At 40.1% G+C, this 15,531-nt stretch overlaps 1 protein-coding gene across 2 annotated transcripts in view; it reads right to left on the bottom strand.

Annotated features, from left to right (window-relative positions):
* The window catches only part of ano1b (anoctamin 1, calcium activated chloride channel b), a 49,428-nt gene extending 38,357 nt beyond the window's left edge, over nucleotides 1-11,071 (bottom strand). The window contains exon 1 of one of the 2 annotated variants that reach the window (XM_055191776.2): nucleotides 10,850-11,071. The gene's annotated coding sequence lies outside the window, so the exon portion shown is untranslated. The remainder of the gene's footprint in view (nucleotides 1-10,849) is intronic. The other variant, XM_055191778.2, reaches the window with a different exon arrangement.
* Between the last annotated feature and the right edge of the window lie 4,460 nt (nucleotides 11,072-15,531).

Below are 15,531 nucleotides of genomic sequence, written 5' to 3' on the forward strand. Positions count from 1 at the left end.
ACAGAAACCAATTTGAAATGATTCGAGCTTTGTGACATGGTGCATTATCCTGCTGGAAGTAGCCATCAGAGGATAGATGACAATGCACAGGTAGGCTGTGGCATTTAAATGATGCCCAATTGGCACTAAGGGGCCTAAAGTGTGCCAAGAAAACATCCCCCACATATTACACCACTACCACTGGCCTGCACAGTGGTAACAAGGCATGATGGATCCATGTTCTCATTCTGTTTACACCAAAGTTTGACTCTACCATCTGAATGTCTCAACAGAAATCGAGATTCATCAGACCAGGCAACATTTTTCCAGTCTTCAACTGTCCAATTTTGGTGAGCTTGTGCAAATTGTAGCCTCTTTTTCCTATTTGTAGTGGAGATGAGTGGTACCCGGTGGGGTCTTGTGCTGTTGTAGCCCATTCACCTCAAGGTTGTGCGTGTTGTGGCTTCACAAATGCTTTGCTGCATACCTCGGTTGTAACGAGTGCTTATTTCAGTCAAAGTTGTTCTTGTATCAGCTTGAAAAAGTCGGCCCATTCTCTACTGACCTCTAGCATCAACATTTGTGCCCACATGACTGCTACATACTGGATGTTTTTCCCTTTCCCTCCACACCATTCTTTCTAAACCCTAGACATGGTTGTGCGTAGAAATCCCAGTAACTGAGCAGATTGTGAAATACCAACAACCATGCCACGCTCAAAATTGCTTAAATAACCTTTCTTTCCCATTCTGACATTCGGTTTGGAGTTCAGGAGATTGTCTTGATCTAGAAATATCACCTCAGAAAGATGCTTTCTCAGATCATTCCCTTGTCTCATACATGGTACTTCTAGGTAGGATCACTCGACCCACACCATGCAATCTTGTATTTACTAAATTTTAACTGCTTCATAACATCATCAGGCTGGTGTAATTACAGAAATATTACTTCACAATAAGTAAATCCTGAATATTTATGATTTCTGTAAGTACATATTTACTACAGTTATTACAATTTTAATATATCTTTAAATCAACACAATTACAGCTTGATCAGCGGACAGGCAGCAAGCAGATAGTGAGGAGATGTTTGCTGTATGTAACAAAAAATGTTTTATGGTCTAAAACGCGTGAATTCGCTTAGAGAGCCTTTAACAATCTCCATTTTCTTTTGAAAATATTTGTCACTAGCCAACTATGCACATTCTTAGTGAAAAGTAGTACTTATAAAAAAGTTCCCATCAGGATTCAGGCTGTTACAACCTTACAAATGACCTCCTTTTAACATCCGATCATGGTGCAATCTCAATTCTTATATTACTAGACTTTAGTGTAGCCTTTGACACAAAAGATCACACAACATTACATTACATCAGTTTTTGTTGTTATGAGCATTACATCTCCTCGTATCCTAGCGAAACTCACCAGTTTTCTAGGCTGTATTAGCAACATTAGTAACTGGATGGCAAATAATTTCCTTATGCTTATTACTCCAACAAGACAGAGATGAATAGCTCAAACAAAATATGTCAGATTACAAGTTGTCTATAGATGGTTGCTGTCAGGAATCGCAGAAGAACTCATGCGTAGACGATGTCAGTGAACAACAGAAAACACTTTATTTACGACAATAAAAAACAAAAGCCCACGTGGGGGCAACAACATTAAACAACACAAGTGACAATAAAGACTGGACTGGACTAGACTAGACTGGATACTTTGACTTTGAAAAATTCACACTAAGACACACAGACAGCACAAAATGATCCTGCACAGGGCTAAGGAAACAATGACAATAAATAAGAAAAACTAAACAAGGTAACAAAAGGAAACAGGTGATGGGAATGAACTAATGATTAACAATAAGCAGGAGAACGAGGGGGCGGGGACAAGAAACAAGTCACTGAAGGCACGTGACCTGATACACAAGGACATGAGCCTCCACATAGAACATGGTACTGCCAGAACCCTGCCATCATGACAAGACATGAATATTAAACAAAACTTTTGGCAGCATCTTGACAGTTGCACTGTTGTGCCACCTTCCACAGTCAAGAACCTACGCGTGATGTTCGACAGCAATCTATCATTTGATAGTCTGCCACACATCATTATTCTATCTTAAAATATCTAAAAATACGGCATATGTTGTCTGCATCAGATGCAGAGAAGCTTATGTACGCTTATATTACCTCAAGAATTGACTATTGTAAATCTTTACTTGGGGGTGTGTCATGCAAATCAAGTAAACAAGCCTCAGTTGGTTTAAAACGCTGCTGCAAGAGTGCTTACTCAAAGAAATTTGATCACATAAGCCCAATTTTGTCATCTTTACACTGGCTACCGGTAAAATATCACAAACTTTTAAAAATATTGCTTATTACCTATTAAGCCTTAAATGGCACTGCACCTCGTATCTTCAAGAATTACTATCAGAGTACAATCCATTGCGTAAACTGCGGGTGCAAAATTATGGTCACTTAATTAAATGTCTAAAGGTGGTAGATCCTTTTACTACTAGTTTTTCCCTATTTAAAGTCCGTGTTTGTTGTTCTGTGCTTGTTCGTTTTACTTTGTTCCTGCATTGTAGAGTTCTTGTTTTTTCCCTGCGAATATCCTGTCTAAGGTAAGTCTAGTTTAGTCCTGTTTATTGTTAAGTGTTATATGGTCCAGTCTAGCCCTATTAGTGTTTAGCTTTCTTGTTGTTGTTGTTTGCCCCCATGGGTTTTTTGTTTGTTTAATAAATAGCAGTATTTTTCTAATCGTGTCTGCGCTTGGGTTAATCCGCCACATCCCTGGCAGAACGAACAAGCCAATATAGAACCCAGCAGACAATGGACTCTTCCTGGATTGCCCACCGCAGCTGCCATGCCCCTTACTATTTGGCATGCGGCAGAAGGGCGCGGATGTTTGGTCCCTCACCCGGAATTTCTTGAGGAAGGCATACCAAGCAAGGTTCAATGAATTAAAGGTAATTTTGAATAGCTGCCTCGATGAACCTCTCAGCTCCAGAGAGGTGGAGATGCTAAAGCCCTTGGGCTTCATAGACATGGTCCGGTATAAGATGAACCAGACTGAACCCATGGTCTCAGCCAAGGTTGCACCCCAGCTACATTGCATTCTATCCCAGAGGGTCGCGTTGTGGGAGTTGCAACGCAGGAGGACATAAAATTCATCATTCCAGAACAGAGGATGTCATGGGAGTCGGCCTCCGTGGAGTTCTCCACAGAGCCTGTCACCCCCACCGCAGTGCCCACCTCACCTGGCACAGCTTCTGTGCCACAGCCTTGATAAAAGAAGAGGAAGAAGGAGGCATCAGTTCCACAGCCTGCTGCAGAACTCCCTGTCTCTGCACTGCCGCCTACTGTAGCTCCTCTCGTCTTTGCATTGCAACAGACACAGACAGCGCAGCCACAGATTCAAGGAGGCCGCCTGGGCAGGAGCAGCCCTCTACATCATATAGAGCATCTCAAAGCAGAGTGTTGCCTCCTGTGCTCCCTATCAGAGAAACTGGGGCTCGGACAGCCACATTCAGAAAACCCCCAAACAGAAAACAGACCTCAGGGCAGTTATTATGGCTAGGAAGGCTTCAGGGAAAAATAAGTCCTTGTGTTCTCAAGGGCAGCCCCCAGGGAACGAGAAGTAGAAACTCTCTTTTGCAAGGAAGCCATAGAATATGTTCCTCCTCACAACATGGAGTCAGGGGTTTACATTTCATAGTTTCAGAGCTATGGAAACTGTGAGTCTGGCCTTTGAGGGGACCAGACTCATAGCTGAGACTGTGGAGACCATTCTTCACTCCAGAGCTCCCTCCACGAGGAAGCTTTATGCCCTTTAGTGGAGAGTGTTCACTTCATGGTGCAGCAAACACCTGTATGACCCTGTTAACAGTTCACTGGTGTATGTTCACTGGTGTATGTGGCGGCCATATCAGCCTACCATGTCCCTTTGGGTGGGCAGTCACTCGGGAGAGACCCACTGGTAGTTTGCTTACTTCGTGGCACTCGGAGGCCTGTGGTCCGTCCCAGGGTCACAGCCTGGGACCATGCTGTCATGCATTGCTTCAGCACAATTTAGCTAAAGCCTTTTCATTATTTATAACATCCTGGTTCCCATGTCACCTGCCCATGACATGTCACTTGACCATTGGATTGATTTGACATACCTGCTTCATACGCAATCACGCAGAGCATCTCGTTACATTTGCAACTTGAGACGTTTTCCCTGTTTATGCTATATGGACTACAAAAGTCCATATAGCACAAAAGTCCATGTGGGGGAAATGTCATCACAGGAACAGATAACAATTACAAGACTAAGACGTGACACACACTGGGGCGGTTTCCCGGACAGGGATTAGACTAGTCCTAGACTTAAACACTTTTAAGAGCTCTCAAAACTGAAAACAACTTGCACTGACATATCTTAAAATACATCAGTACCTTTTGTTTTACCTCAAAATGCACACAGGTAATGTTTTAAGTAAGGCATGTTTGTTAAAACTAGTTATATTTCCTAATTAAACTAAGGCTTAGTCCTGGATTAAGCTAATCCTGGTCCGGGAAACCGCCCCACTATTAGAAATTATACTAGACTAAACTAAACTAGACTTACTTGATTATGACAACTCTGACAATCAAACAATACCAAACAAACCAAAACGATTCAGCAAAGGACTACACTGGGGCCTTAAATAGCTGTCAGGATCAGACCGCCCAAAGGGACAAATCCAATCGTTCCACAAGGGGTACACAAGACAATGGACATGACAAGAGTATGACACAGACCATGACAAATGACACAACAGATTCACGAAACAAACAAGAAAAACAAAGTTCAAATGTGATCAACAGAAACTGAACACTAAGAATTAAAGTTTAAAGGGATGATGAAAAAGGTTCCAGTAAGGAATCCAGGGAGGCTTGAGCAATGGTCTATCCTGGAGCAGTGGCTGTAAGGGCTAAGGCTGAACAGATGGCTGCGCAGACATGTTTGGAAGATCAGCTCCCAATACTGACAGAAGTTAATATCATCTTTACAACCTTATTAATATGAGCCAAATCTGATCCAGAAAATGCAAATGACCAAGATTGATCAACTTTGCCAGTGTGGCTTAGCAGGATGTAACATATTGGTAAGGTAAGGATACTAAAACATGTATGCATTTGTGATCGTAGAAACGACAAACAACAAGTGCTACTCTGCACTGCTCAAAACTTATGTTTGAGTCATGGTTTAGTCAGTAGTAAATTCTTTAAATATGAAAAGATAGACTACTTTGGCTGTGAGTCAGAAGTGGGCGGGATAATAATAATGACCACCACGTCCAAGTCAACAGGCCCAGGAAGTAAACTGTTGCCTACAATCTGCGTTTGGGATTTGTACTTTTTGCATATAATTAGCATGTACGAATACACACTTATACACCAAAGTAAAATCATTAATCGGATAATAGTACATTTTAATTGTCTCATGATTATATTGGTTTGAATACAGTACAACAGAGAATTATTTTACTGCTATTAATGCTAATGTACATTTTTACTTTTCTTATTTTTAAAGTTTTTTATGTCTCTACTTGTTCTAAGTTGTTTTTTATAAAGCCGCTAACAACACTGTGTGTTTATAGACACATGTTTACAGCCAGTTGATATTGGGCAGGAAGTTTTGGACAGTATTTAGAGTGTCGCCCCATCTGAAGGGAATTAAAGTTCCGTGGGATAGTCACGGAATTTTTTGCGCATTTTTCCGTGGCATTCTCACGGATCTCCACATTTTTCCGTGACATCAGCGGGCGATTCTGATGGGTTACATGAGTTACGTAGGGCATCAGATATTTCGCTCAGAGTTATAAGAGAGACAGCTAGAGCTATTGGGAGATCTATGCCACTGATGGTGACAACTGATAGACATTTGTGGCTTAATCTGACGGACATTAAATCTGCGGATAAGTCAGTTTTATTAGATTCTCCTTTGTCTTCCTCTGGGCTGTTTGGCGACGCTGTGAATAGCGTTGTCGAGAGACACCAGGAAGCGCGAAGGCAGGTGGCAGCCTTTAGAACCTTTCATCCTCGGAGAGCTTATGCTTCCTCATCACGGCCGAACCCGCAAACCCATCAGCATAGACAAGTGCAGAAAGAGAGCGTTAGCACTCGTGCCCCCCCTCGTAGAGACTGGGGGTCAGGTTGGCGTGCTCAAAAACCCCAAAAGAAACCCGATCTGAGGATGGTAATTCAAGCGAAAAAGAGCTCTAAAAAACAGCCCTGACCAGAGGGCTACAGAGCTGTTAAAGGGGGGCATGCCCTCCTGGGGAGTGCGGGATTTTTCCGCAGTTTACGGGTTTCCACACTCCTCAGTGCCCTCCGACGTTAACTGTGAACAGTACGCCTCTTGTAGTACGGAGCACAGTGAAACCAGACGAGTTAAAGGGGGCATGCGCTCCCGGGGAGTGCGGGATTTTTCCGCAGTTTATGGGTTTCCACACTCCTCAGTGCCCTCTGATGTTAACTGTGAACACTCCACCTCTCGTAGTAAGGAGCACAGTTTCCCCCCAGATTCGAAGGGGTGCTGAGTACAACTATAGGGTCAGAACAGTCCCTAATTTTAGAGCAGGAAGTGGAATCCCTTCTGCTAAAAGGCGTCATAGAGACAGTTACGCCAGCACACAGGGATACAGGCTTTTACAGCAGGTACTTCATAGTGCCAAAGAAAGACGGCGGGCTGCGTCCAATTTTAGACCTGCGCCGCCTAAACAGAGCCATCAGAAAACTAAAATTCAAAATGCTGACGGTCCCTCACATTGTGTCACAAATCAGGTCCGAGGACTGGTTTGTGACAATAGATTTAAAGGACGCCTATTTTCACATTTCGATTCTTCCTGCACACAGAAACTACCTCAGGTTTGCCCTTGGGGGGGTGGCATACCAGTATCGTGTCCTTCCTTTTGGCCTATTTCTATCCCCCCGCACATTTACAAAATGTGTAGATGCTGCCACTGCGCCTCCAGGGCATTCGCATACTAAATTATATAGACGATTGGCTAATATTAGTACAGTCAGCACAGATGGCAGCACAGCATCGAGATGTTGTGCTTGCACATCTGAGACACCTAGGGTTGAGACTGAATGCCAAGAAGAGTACGTTAGTCCCAACACATGTGATTACATTTTTGGGGATAATATGGAATTCGACAGCGATGCAGGCACGGATGTCACCTGCTCGTGTCACCTCCATTTTCACAGAAGTGAACAAAAGGAGGCTAGGTCAATTACACACCAGCAAATATTTCCAGAGACTGCTGGGGCTCATGGCATCCGCAGCCAATATAATTCTGCTCGGTCTTTTGTACATGAGACCCCTGCAGTGGTGGCTCAAAAGCAAGGGTTTTTCCCCAAGGGGCAATCCTTTTCGCATGTTCAGGGTTACGCGCTCATGTCTACGTGCCCTACGAATATGGAAAGATGTCGGGTTTCTGTCACAAGGCCCGAATCTAGGTGTAGTCTGTCGCCGCATGACGTTAACGACAGACGCATCTCTCTCAGGCTGGGGGGCAGTTATGGAAGGCCGTTCAGCCCAGGGCCTGTGGAACAGCCACCATCAGTCATGGCATATAAACACACTGGAGGTGTTCAGAGCACTCAAGCACTTTCTCCCAGCCCTAAGGGGCCACCATGTGCTTGTCCGGCGAGTCATTCTAGGATCCCTGCATGGGATCTGTCCGTGGTGCTGGTGGAGGGTTTATCTGGGGCACCATTTGAGCCATTGGATACAGTGTCTGAGAAGTTCCTTACACTAAAAACTATATTTCTCCTAGCTATTACCTCCCTTAAGAGGGTAGGAGATTTAGAGGCTCTCTCAGTTTCGCCAACCTGTCTCGAGTTCGCTCCAGGCATGTTTAAGGCTTTTCTATACCCTAGGTCGGGCTACGTTCCAAAAGTTTTGAGCAACATACCACGCCCCATAGTCTTGCAGGCGTTCTGCCCTCCACCATTTAAGGACGCGAGCCAAAGGAAGCTTAACAGCGGAGTTCAGGAAAGCAGAGCAGTTATTTTTGTGCTTTGGGTCGGCCCGGAAAGGTTTCCCGGCCACAAAGCAAACTTTGAGTAAATGGATAGATCTCTTTTGCTTATAAAGCCTCTGGACGGCCCTCTCCTTTAACCGTCAGAGTGCATTCAACTAGAGGTATGGCAGCATCTGAAGCCCTGTGGGCAGGTGCCTCTGTCCAGGATGTCTGTGATGCGGCAGGCTGGTCCTCACCGCTCACTTTTGTACAGTTTTATGAGTTGGATCTCACTCCTACTCCTGGATCTTTGGTGCTTAGGTATTAGTTGTGCTTTTTACACACAGACAGGCACTCGTAGTCTGGCGGATTGGGTATAGCGTTCCCAAAGCGTCTCTATGGTGACGCAGCGCGAGTTCCCTCGAAAGGGAACGTCTCGGTTTACGTATGTAACCCTTGTTCCCTGAGAAGGGAACAAGACGCTGCGTCTCCTTTGCCATACTTCCTGTGTACCTGTAAGCCGTCTTCGGCAATATTTCAGATAGTGGGGGCGTGTTTTACGTCGCCTTTTATGCCTTCCGGCTCCTGCGTCACTCCGCCGGTGACGTCACGCCCCACTATTGGTTGAATTTGAACATTCAGACGCACTCACACCTGGAGGCGTTCCCAAAGCGTCACTATGTTGACGCAGCATGAGTTCCCTTCTCAGGGAACAAGGGTTACATACGTAACCCGAGACGTTTCTCTTTAGTATCCATTTTATTCATTTAACATATTTAATTTTAAGGGGCATCCAAGTTATTTGAAATATTATAATATTTTTAAGTAATGCAGTAATTACTTTTCCTGGTAATTAGTTACTTTTATAATGATGTAACGGAGTTACTAACTCAGTTACTATTTGTGAGAAGTAATTAGTAACTATAACTAATTACTTTTTTAAAGTAACATTCCCAACACTGCTTGTGTGCATTTTGAGGCAAAACAAAGGGCACTGGTGTATTTTAAGATATGTCAGTGCAAGTAGTTTTCAGTTTGAACAGCTCTTACATTTACTTTAGTCTAGGACTAGTCTAATCCTTGTCTGTGAAACTGCCCCTATATTTTCTAAACTTTAAACAATTGTCGCCTGGTGTTGGGGTTAGAGTTGGGTTTGGGTAGGGAAATGGTAAGAAAATAGGACAAAACAGTTGAGTAACCAATCCGTGAGAATGCCACGGAAAAATGTGCAAAAAATTCTGTGACTATCCCACGGAAATTCGTTAGATCAAAAGCGCTATAAAATAAAATGAATGGTAAATTAAAATGAAATTAATAATACTCCTACTTTATATTAAAAAACTGCTGTGTTCTTACATAATATTACAATAATATTAAAGCGTTTATTTGATTGTACTTATTGTGTACATACATGATGTTCTGGGTAGGTTTGTGGTTGGAGTCAATAATTACAAACTTTGAATGCAAGTACAGTGTACCAACCTGTATTTATGTACATAATCAATATATTGTATACATTTGTATGTAAGTTACATAATAGTTGAAGACGCTTGATATAAAGTGTGATAGAATAAATGAATGACGCCAAATATTCTACTGGAAAACAATCTCAAATCAAAAAGATTTAATAAGACATAATAAAGGAAAAGACATAATAATTATATAAAAATATTATGAAACAGAAGGCTGGCATGTTTTTCTAGCATGTCTTTTAAAATATTATGAATCAGGCAAACACTTTTATCCAAGTTACAGTGCAGAAACTTCTGAAAGGATAATGTTTGAATGACACAAAACACAGAAATGGTTTTAAGCTGCAATATGCTAATATAATGACCAAGCAAACAAAGGACAGATGGAATGTTTAGTTAGCATTTAACTATTCCTATAAATCTGTTTGTCTTATAAATATAAATATAAATATGAAATATTAAATTATTATGTTAATAGTTTCACTTTATTGGAATTTAGTACTTTTGAGTTTATACAGTGATTTGGATCAAATCAATCAATCATCATGTACATAAAACATAAATAAATATATAAATAATTAATAAATATTATTGGGTAAATAATAGTAGTTTTTATCAGTAAAGCTAAATTCTAGATCTTCATATACATCTATGCATCATATTATATGGAGATAAGAAACAATGTTAGTTTATTCATTCATAAATAGTGCTCTGAATCGGTGTGGGTTTTGTCTGCTTGAGTCATTTCTATTTTGTAGGCTATTTCTTTAAAATGACTGATAGCTATTTTGCAATTTACAACACATTATATCTTTTTGGTTTTACGGGAAAAGCAGCGACCCGATATATTGATAATAAACATCACAAATGTCTGTGTCTAAAAAGAAACATTTGAATTAACAACAACATATGAGGAGTTTGGTTCCGAAAACGAGATAACTCCGTTTTTATTTTTTGTCAAAACATGTTTATACAAGTTTTTATTGTGTTTTATTGTGCTACTTTGCTGTATTTTTTTAGTTATGCAGGCTTATATCAAAACAAACCAACTGCAGTTTGATTGATGTTAACTGGAATCCATAATCAAAAAACGAGATTTTTAAAACATGTAAAAAACGTTATCTGGTTTTGGAACCAAACTTTAACAATAAATCAAACCCAGTGAATATTCAAATGTGTAATATGTTTCATAATATTTTCTATGAAGTGGTTAATTCTTTAAGTATGAATTAAGAAGTTACATAATGAAATGAAAAAGGAAACATGCCGCAGACATTATTAAACTGTTAGAAATGAATATAAGATACAAACAGTGATGTAAATACAACTATATGACGAAAAACAACGAAGTTAACAGAAAGTTTTGTTGTAGTGTAAATATGGTTTTATTTTAACGTTACCTGATGCAAACTGAGTCAAATGTCCTGATATCCAGTAACAGTCTACAGGTGATGCGCGTCCGAAAGACATGACTGTGTCCCTCTGCACGCGACTCTTTACTAGAAGACAGATAGTGTGCGCGACGCTCGTCACGTGTTCTCCACTGAACTAAATTATTATCTGTCCGTCTCTCTGTCCGTCTCTCTGTCCATCTATCTATCTATCTATCTATCTATCTATCTATCTATCTATCTATCTATCTATCTATCTATCTATCTATCTATCTATCTATCTATCTATCTATCTATCTATCTATGTGTCTGTCTGTCTGTCTATCTGTTCATTTTAATATTGTAGTGATTTGTTGTGTTTGTAATTATCATAGCTGTTTCTCTTGAGTGGTTGAATCCCAGAGAGATTTGACCCTGGATTAAAACAGATCGTGGGAAGAACACTGCATCCCATTTTAGAGTTTGATAACATGTTAACATTTAAACAAGCTATGTTTACAGACTCCTAGATGAAATCCTGACATTATGATCTTGCAGTCTTGTCGTGGAACATCTGCTCCTAAAATATCCTGTTCACTATTACAACCATGTTTCTGTTTTACAATAGCCTACACATGCCAAGCCATATCGTTACAATGCATTTAAATTATTGTCCTTTAATGTTTTACTTTGTTTATAACTGTTCATGATTAAATTATGTATGGAGTAAAAACAGTACCAAAACCTCCCACAAATGCCCACAAAAGTACACACACGTGCACCATAATGCACAAAATAAATAAAGATGCACGCACGCTAATTCACATTGCGTGCGGGAGAATCACGAATGCACACAGAAGATCCAAACACTGAAATCCACAAATTCATACAAAAAACTCACAGACTGAAATTCACAAATGCACAGAGGAGATTCACGTGCAATATATCTTCCCCCTCAAGAGGGCGCACGCAGGCCTTATATAGTTTTCTTTTAGTTTTTCTCAGTCGCTTTGGTGCATTTCTCACATCACTATTTACATTTGCACAACAGTTAATGCAGTTCTCAAAGCAATTATTACAAATTGCAAAACCTAGTTGATAACCTGCAAATGCATGTCACTTGCTCAAAATGGATAGTTCATTCCTCAAAAGCAAGTATTCATGTCAGTGAAAGTGTAATCAAGATGAAAAATCCTGACACCATTGTTTATGAACAAGATAGTCAAATGGCTTTGTTTTGGCTCATGTTTTCATTATGACAGTTTACTCTGTAAATGTTTTCCAATGCAAAAAAGTCAGATCTTGGTGACACTACCTGAAAATGCTGGTAGAAGGCACTATACTGTTTGCACAGCCATTTGAAAAATACAATAAAGTTACACATTACTGTATTTAGAGAGGTAATCAAGTACAAGACACTATGTTTGTTTCACACTTTTACTGCACTGCATACCTCAAAATTTTGTGCAAAAGAAAAAATACACCCTTATTTACAACAAACATAAACTCCCTTTGGGTAGAGGTGTACACAACTGTAAACAATATTGCAGTACATATGAACTGAACATACATGTAGTACTGTAATCATTCTTGCACATCCAGACATTCCTCTCTGTCTGGCCACATAATTTCATCTACATCACAGCGAATATCATCTCTTGCAATGCAGCGAGGAAAGTATCTCCTCGAGTGGCGAATCCACCCTCTGCAGACCTCATGTCATGACATGCTGCATCCATGGCCGTTAGCAGGGCCATTTGGGTATGTGGATGCCGGTCGGTCATATACCTTCCACCTCCTCCAGGAAGAGAAAAACTCCTCTATTGGATTTAGGAATGGTGAGTAGGGGGGAGATATTTAGAAAAAATGTCTAATGGAAATGTATCGAAATATGTTTGACCATACCCTGTATTATGACAACTTGTTCAACCATTTTGCATGTAAAGACTTATACTATGAACTACTGACTAAATGTTGTGTGAAGTGCAGACTATTCAACAGAGACCAATTCTAATACATTTTGATCAACATGACAGAAGCAACTTAATATGTAGGAAAAAGCAGAGAATTGTACATAATCATTTGCATGGATGTACCAAAGCATTTGCAACTTGTTCAAAGAAATGAGAAACTGCTTTTTTGATGTGCACAAGTGACACAATGAGTTTTGAGAATTTCAATTCTGATCTGAGAAATGTACCAAAGCGACTGAGAAAAACTGTAATATTTCTTCTCCTTGGCCTGGGACATCAATGGTTGTTCTTTGTCCATTTATACACACCTGTTCCCCCAACAAAATGTTTGAATAAATGATTTTACACTGGTTCTCCCAACATTTGGCTGCACCCTTCGACCAGCCTCAGCCGATTGACAATCCACAATTGTAGCCCTGATTTCATCAGGGATCCGCTTACTTGGCCTCTTCTTTCTCTTTCCCTGTTTTGCCCCCCTCCTCCCCGCACACTCACCCCTCTTCCATGTGGCTGACCTTCTATTTCTGTGTCACAGTATTGTAGAAATGGTGCACAATACTGTGACAATCCTGTGACAATACACAATCCTGCTTGGTTCATATATGATTGTAAAGTGGGGGTTTATGGAATTCAGCTCTGACAGTGATTGTAGAGAAGTGGCTTTTCACTGGTTGCAACTAATACTTCACACACCCCTTCTCATAAGTTAAAGTTGAGATTCAACTGAGAGAAAATGATCAATTTAGGAGACATTTTCAGGAAAAAAAATATTTAAAAAACAGTGTAAAATTAGCTTTACAGATTTTGTCAACCAGTTCAACATTTTTGTATGTAATGACTAAAGCAATGACATGAGGACTATTAGTTTAATATGTAATGACTATTCAGCATTCACAAGTATAGTTAATTTTTACTGACATGACACAATGTATATGTTGACACTGTACCTGTGGATATGGTGAGATGAAAAACATTTTTAAAGTAATGCTTTAAAAAAAACTCATGGCGCTGTCCAAGTGCTGAAACGGCTCTCCGCACGTTTGTACATTCTTTATCTCTTGTTTGTTACAAATAAAGTATTTTTAGAGTCCAAACATTTTCTTACATACTTGGAAATAATTTTTTGATGATGTTGGATATCCATACATTTGCAGCAATTAAAAGCCTGCTATTTTTACTTCCATAACTAAAAGAAACGGCTTTTAAAGGTTTTTTAAAAAAATCAATACGAATGAAAACAACACAATTATTTAACATGAATCTTAAACTGGTGGTCTTCTTCCTCCGCTTAGCTTTGCAGTTTACAAAGTCCATCATCTAGATCAGAGTTTTTTTCTTTAAAATGATGTGAAAATCATTCTGCCTACTCATTCACATAAAACAATATATTGATTTAGAAATTGTAAGACACTTTTTTTGTTTAGAGGGCCGTGTGCGAGAAGGATTGATTGACAGCTAAGGAAACAAAAGGCTTGCATAATGAGCTGCATAATGAGCCTTTAGGCAGGAATGTGAGAGGGAACTACAGTTAAGAAAGTGAGGACAAAAGAAATATATACATGTTTGTTTGTGATTTATAAAGAAGTTAACAATATAATCAAAATAGAAATTAAGGTCAGTGGGATATTTTCAGTTTATTTGGAAACAAACCCTATTCCAAAACTTAACTTGTATAAACTAAGAAACTAATACACAACAGAGCTGCTCATGTGGGGTTAAAGGGGATGAGAGAAAAGATTCTCATTGGTTTATTGCACGTTATGCCCAAAGCACATTATGAGAAAAGGAAACAACCCTTTTCGACCATGCGCTCAGCACACAAACCATTTATCCCGTCTTTAAATTAGCAAAAGTGGATTTGGACACATCCCTTTAGACTGTGCGCCGTGTGCTTTAGACCATGCACTTAGATCATTAAAATAGGGCCCATTGTGTTATTTTAACACATCTTGTGTTGTCCCTTTATTTATTTGAATTCAAAATCAACACAAAATGACACATATTGTGTTAAAGGAACACGCCCAGATTTTGGGAATTTAGCTTATTCACCGTATCCCCCAGAGTAAGATAAGTCCATACATACCCTTCTCATCTATAACTCTGTCTGACACAGCCCCCGCTAGCTTAGCTTAGCTTAGCACAAAAGTCTGGAAGTGAATGGCTCCAGCTAGCAAACCCGCCCATGTAGCAGTGCTTCGTTTTCAGAGAATATAATTCCCAGTATGTATACTGTTAAAAGATCGGTGTGTCTCATATCACCTTGTTATTTGTACACGGTGTGACTTTACAAATCACAACACATAAATAGGAAAATGTTCACATTATTTTGTCACTTATTGGGAGCAGTTTGCTAGCTGGAGCCACTCACCTCCAGTCCCCGTGCCAAGCCAAGCCAGCGGGCGCCGCGCCAGACAGAGTCCCAGCACGCACAAAGATGAGAAAGGTATGCATGGACCCATCCAACTCTGGTGGACACGGTGAATAAGCTAAATTCCCAAAATCTGGGCGTGTTCCTTTAAAATAACACATAATGTGTTAAATAGGATAACACAAAACATTGTGTTTAAAATTAACACATTCTTTCTTAGAGTGCCCATTATATACTGTATGTTTGTCTCTATTATGTATAGTATTGTCTGTGTTCTTTGCATGCTGTATTGTACAATGGGTTTCCATAGGACAGTTTGTAATCTACAGTAAATTAACATTTCAAATTAAAATGAATCCTTCTTGAGTCTA

The sequence above is a fragment of the Misgurnus anguillicaudatus genome, chromosome 6, assembly GCF_027580225.2.
Source record: "Misgurnus anguillicaudatus chromosome 6, ASM2758022v2, whole genome shotgun sequence".
Classification (NCBI taxonomy): Eukaryota; Metazoa; Chordata; class Actinopteri; order Cypriniformes; family Cobitidae; genus Misgurnus; species Misgurnus anguillicaudatus.